The following is a 6,447-nucleotide window of genomic DNA, read 5'->3' on the forward strand; positions in this document are numbered from 1 at the left end:
TATATATATATATATATATATATATACACACATACATATTCAGCTAGTTGCCAAAGCAATATTTCTAATTATATTTCTAAATATTTCTAAAACTGAAATAAAAACATATACACTTTTTTGAAAATCAATAAATAATTAAGACAATAACACACAACACAATTACTAAAACTTTCATTTAATATAAACCCCCCCACAAACTCCACTCCAAAAATGAAAAAAATTATTTAAAAAAAAAAAATAATAATAATACTATCTCAATGACACTAAAAGAACCCCTGCCATCATGGAACAGATGTAGCTGTAGGTACAGAATAAGAACTGTAAACACACTTCTTTTATAAACCACTTTCGCTAGAAAGCAAATACCAAAGAACTTTAGCATGTCAATTCAGTGTCCTTTTAACTGGAGTAAAGTGATGACTTTAACATATTCTCCAGAGACAGTGGGACTGGGCTGCACTGCTCTTAAAAGACAAGAGCAAGGTCACATTCCTCTCAAGTGTTCAGAGCTTCTGCGTGTCACACACTCGGATGTTTGTGATCATGTCAAGTTAGTACCTCGAGTTATCAAACTGTCTGGAATACTTAGACTTCAGATGTTTTTGTGCCTTATTTGGCTTTAGCAACATTTAACTATACTAACTCTCCTTTTAGGGCACTTTGTGTGCAAAACTATACTATTAGATTACTATTAGATTAAAGACTTCATAGCAGCAGTCTGTGCATACAATCAATAGTCTTTATACTGTTAGTTAAAATTAATATATCAGGTGCTAAAAGTATGTTTGCATTTAATACTGTAAGTAATTTGTTATTTATTATTTATTATTATTATCATTTAAATTTTTTTTTTTTACATTTTCTGAACAAAATATACATATGCAAATGGGTAAATATATACTATATTGGTGAACTGCCAACAGTTTAATCTTATTTCTTGGTTATGTGAACGCTAGACAAAACATTAACAGAACATCCCATAAACATTGCGCAAACATTATGGGAATGTTCATTTTGAATGTTCTTTGAATTAACATCTGGTAATTAGGAATGTTTAAAAAAAATGTCAGACGAGCGTCCAAATAAAACATTCCATGAACATTATTTCTGCTTGAGAACGTTATTAATCGGCGAGCGCTCCATTAACATTACTGTAAGAATGTTTGCTCATAATTTTGAGAGAGTCTTGCCAGAGTATTAGCTAAAGTTCTGAGAACGTTTTCTGTTTGCTGGAAGTGAAGGATAAGAGAGAAAGCATCATTATACAGTTAACTGAAGTCACATGAAGAAAGCTGCAGCGCTACTACTAACATATTCACTTCTCTCAGGTCTGTTCCATGAGCCTCTGCATTCCTCGGCTGCTCTGGGGTCCCGAGGCCCGTCTTGGCAGGATATCAGGAGCGTGTGCTGCACCTCTCAGCGTTAATTTGGTGGGGTTTGTTTTTTTTGCCAGACCTTGAGACCCTTCAGCTGCACATGTTCCTCATGTTCAAACACCACAGAGTCCCAAACAGCATTGAAACAACTGTAAATGGAGGCGTCAGGGACAAGGCCATTTATATAAGCGACAGAGCCACAGATATCACACGCTGATACAATGCTAGCTTTGTTGGCGGCTCTTTCTGGAACTTTTCAGCCGTGAAGGGGCCTTTCAGTCGTCACCGTTTGCTCTGTCACCTCATCAGTAATCTATTTAAGGTCGTTCAGGAGTCGGTGACTGCTAGCATCAGCACTAGAGGACAAAAAGCTAGTTTAACTCTCTTTAAATCAAGTAAAATGACTTTCTCTTCATAATATTGTTATATACACTACTGTTAAAAGTTTGGAGTTAGTAAGATCCTTTGTTTTTTTGCTAAGAAATTATTGTAACAATGCATTAAATCGATCAAAAATGACACTGAAGACATTTATAATGTCACAAAAGAATTAGATTTTATATAAATGTTGTTCTTTTGAACTTTGTATTCATTGAAGAATGCTGAAAAAATGGTTTCCACAAAAACATGAAGCAGCACATCTGTTTTCAACATTGATAATAATCATAAATGTTTCTTGAGAATCAAATCAGCATATATTCGAATGATTTCTAAAAGATCACGTGACACTGAAGACTGGAGTAATGATGCTGAAAATTCAGCTGCGCATCACAGGAATAAATTATATTTTAACATGCATTCACATAGAAAACAGCTATTTTAAATTATAATAATATTTCACAAAATTACAGTTTTTACTGTATTTTTTGATCAAATAAAAGCAACCTTGATGAGCAGAAGAGACCTCTTTAAAACAAACTTACTGACCCCAAGCTTTTGAACAGTCGTGTATGAAATATCTTTTAAGTCTAACATTCAAAAAAAGAACATATAAGCAATAACCAATTTTGCTATATGTGCAAAGATGAGAAATTGTACACCCTAAAATTTAAATTCAGTCATTATTCACCCATACATTGGTCCAAACCTGAGTTTCTTTCTTCTGTGGTATAAACAAACAAACAACTAACTAACTAACTAACTAGCTAGCTAACTAACTAACTAACTAACTTAACTAACTACCTACCTACATACATACATCACTGTAAAAAATGACCGTGAATTTAACGGTAAAAGACTGTAAAAATGCTACAGTAAAAACCTGTTAAATGGTTAACGGTAAATTCCCCTACTATATACGGTGAAAAACTGTATTGGACATTACATGTATTGGACATTAATTTTACGGTAGTATACCGTTTTTGGAAGTGAAAAAGACCATATAATTTACAGTGAATAACCGTAAATTGACATTCCCAGAATTCCCTGCGTTACATTTCAAATTTGATGTTTTTTTGTTGAAATAACTATTCAACTACTACCTACTGTTTCTTCTTAGTTTTTCTTATCAGTTTTGTATATTAGGGTTGTGTGTTACACCTAATGTTGTTAAATGAATGTTTATTGCATTATTTCAGTTTCATGTGTGTTACCATGATGGTGTTTGGTGTTTGTGTGAATGACACTGTGCACCTTCTATACATGTTATTATTTAAAAGCTGCTTGTGATAGGCTTTGGTCCATCATGTGACTTTCTCATCACCACCTGCATTTGGTGGTTATCAGTGTATTACAAAGGTACAAAACAGATTTCAGTACTTCAGTAGGTTGGTATATTAACATTATATCAGTTAATGAAAATACGGTATTTAACTGTAAATTTAAGTTAAAACCTAAAACCACAGCTGCCGGTTTTTTACCGTACATTTTACGGATTTTTTTTTACAGTGTACATATTTGGTAACTAAACAGTTTTGGTACCTAATGATGTCCAAAATCACATTTCTCAAAATATAATTTTGCATGTTCCACACAATAAAGAAAGCGATACAATTGTGGAACGACATGTGGCTGAGTAAATGACAGAATTGTAATTTTTGTGTGAACTATCATTTAAATGGCAAATTTTGTACTAAACATGCTTAAACACTATTGGTTTAGGATGTAGTTAAGTGGACGTATTTTGTATGTAATTTATACTTCCTCTTCAAAGCCCTCAGTAAAACCAAGCTTAAGTTGTAATTGCTTTAAATCAATAGTTGTCAGTGTTAAACGCTTAGAATGCTTTAAATCTGTCACAGCAGGCAATTGCAAATCTACTTCTTTCCACGTTGTAATTTAATGACCAACAAGAAGTGGTTAAAACCCTTAAGAACAGCAGGCAACTCATAAAATCTGCTGGACTTGTATCAATGAGGTAGCAAAGACAAAGGCTGTTTACATACTATTAATAAAAGACTGTAAAAATTAAAGTGCTGTTTTACTTACAAAGCTGCAGATAAAGTAAGCAATTGTTCACTTATAAATTATTAAACATTTCATTATTCAGACTACTCTCTAATTCGCGGCACTGTTTAATATTTAGAACTTATGGATATTTTTATTTTATTTTATTTTATTTTATTTTATTTTTTATTTTATTTTATTCACCCTTCAAATTCTCATTACTGCAATACATCCAGACATTATTCTTAAATTAGATGATTCTCATTACTTTATTACAGTCTTTTTTTTTTTTTTTTATATTACAATGATATTTTATTTTATTCACCCTTCAAATTCTCATTACTGCAATACATCCAGACATTATTCTTAAATTAGATGATTCTCATTACTTTATTACAGTCTTTTTTTTTTTTTTTAAATATTACAATGAAATATTATTGCAATACAATTTTGTTTATGAAATGAACACAATGTCTGATGCATAAATACTTTAATACTTTAATTTAAATAATATGTTAAATAATATGTAATTTATTTAATAATAATTTATTTATCAATTCATTTATTAAATACTTTTTAACAAACTATAATAAATTAATATATAAAATATAATAAATAAATAAAATAACTTTGAGTCCTAAAATAGCAAAAATTAAGTAATTTTGTTTTTTTCCCCCCTACTTTTTAAATTCTTTTTATTTTGGGGTTCAACCTTATATTTGGGATTCAGTTATAGCATGTATGTCACTTACAGTATATAGCACTTATCCCTAGAGATTTCTCTAATGGCATAAGTCTACAGAAATGTCCTTCATATCTACACATCCCTGTTCCACTTGTAAGTTCAATAAAGCAACAGCAGAGGGCAGCATTTCTAGACAAATCACAGGCATTGAACTGAGAACTGAGTGTAATATAGCAGCATCCACTTTTACTGGTGATAGTGGTTTGCCACATAGTTACTGTTTGATGCAAATGATCTAAACCCTGCTAAATGTATTATAATCACTATGTGCAATTGTAATAGCTCTTGGTTACATAAAACATTCATGCCAAATCTCAGAGGTAAGCCTATAAGAAAGAAAAGCATATGCAAATAAAACCAGTGTAAGACAGCTTAATGAGTAACTTTATGTTGTGCATCTCAGGAGGTTTACAGCCTAAAAACAGACAGAATGTGTGTGATCTCAACCCGTGTGACACATCTCTGGGCCAACTGTCGCTTTTGCTTCTTTCCAGATTCACACGCACTCCAGCAGGCCAGATCAGTCCGTTCACTCTGAGCATGACCAGAAAAACAAGCGTTCTGTGCAATCAATTTCTCACGCTTCGTCCTCATATTTTATTGTTTTGATTGTGTTTGTGCACGTAAACAGAGCAATATTTCCACAGGCCACCTTTAATGCCCTTCATCTCAAATTGTTGTTTCTGTTATTGGTGCGATTAAATAAAAATGAATGCACTGCTGAACAATTCATAGCGCATTATTTGCTGAGCTTTTGAGTCCAACCAGTGTTTTACTGTTCATTATCACGGTTCATTTTGTTCAAAACAAGATGCTCAGCGGTTATACTTTCTTCAAACTATCACTGTGGTCCAATTTGCACAAACAGTTCTCGCAACATTCATTAGGCCTATTTTTATTTTTTTTTTAAGTTATATAAATAGGATGAAACATTCTTAAAGTAATGTTTATGGAACATTCTTACGTTCTCATTGACAGAAAAGAAAGAAAACGTAGATCAACACTTTCTTATGGTATTTGCACCACAAGAAAACTGATCATCTTAATGTTCTTAGAATATTAAAAATAAACAGTCAAATTCCGCAATATTTTGGGTGAAAATAAAGTCAGTAGAATGTTGCAAGAAACATTTTTGTAGCCATTAAATAATGTTGTAATCAGAAAAAAAACTGGATATCTTAATGTTCTTAGAATATTAAAAATAAACATTTAACTAACGTCATATTATCTGTAAGAATAACGTTAGTTGAACATTTCAAGAAACGTTTGTGTAACCTTTTTAAAAATGTTATAATCGTGACAAGAAAACAAAATGATAATGTGCTTAAAATATAAAAAATAACGGTTCAAATAACATTATATTATCTGTAAAAATAACTTTAGTAGAACATTGTAAGAAACATTTTTGTAACCTTTAAAATAGTTATAATCATAACAAGAAAACAAAATTATAATGTGCTTAAAATATTAAAAATAAACGTTCACATAATGTTAGATTTTGGGGTAAAAATAACATTAGTAGAACATTGTAAAAAAAAAACATTTTTGTAACCTTTAAAGAACTTTCTAATCACAACAAGAAAACTGGTCATTTCAATATTGCTGAAACATTTCATAACAGTGTTCCCACAATGCTTTTATAACCTAAATTTGTTGTCTGGGATACTGAAATAAAATTTAAATAAGAATTACCACATCCACACATAACTGGATATTGAAAGAAATTATGCTCCACAAAGTGAGCAAGCTTTTTTTTTGCCTCATATTTCACATTCTTTTTGAGGACTGGCAACACAGGTGTATCATGTAGTCATCAAACCCGCTCTGGCTGCAGGTTCAAAAGAGTCCCGTCTTCAGGAACATGAAGTGTAGCTGAGGAAGAAAGGAGCGTTTGTCAATCACCGTGTTTGAATAATTTAGCCAGTGTGATGTAAGACTTTG

The sequence above is a fragment of the Sinocyclocheilus rhinocerous genome, unplaced genomic scaffold, assembly GCF_001515625.1.
Source record: "Sinocyclocheilus rhinocerous isolate Xijiao unplaced genomic scaffold, SAMN03320098_v1.1 scaffold178, whole genome shotgun sequence".
Classification (NCBI taxonomy): domain Eukaryota; kingdom Metazoa; phylum Chordata; class Actinopteri; order Cypriniformes; family Cyprinidae; genus Sinocyclocheilus; species Sinocyclocheilus rhinocerous.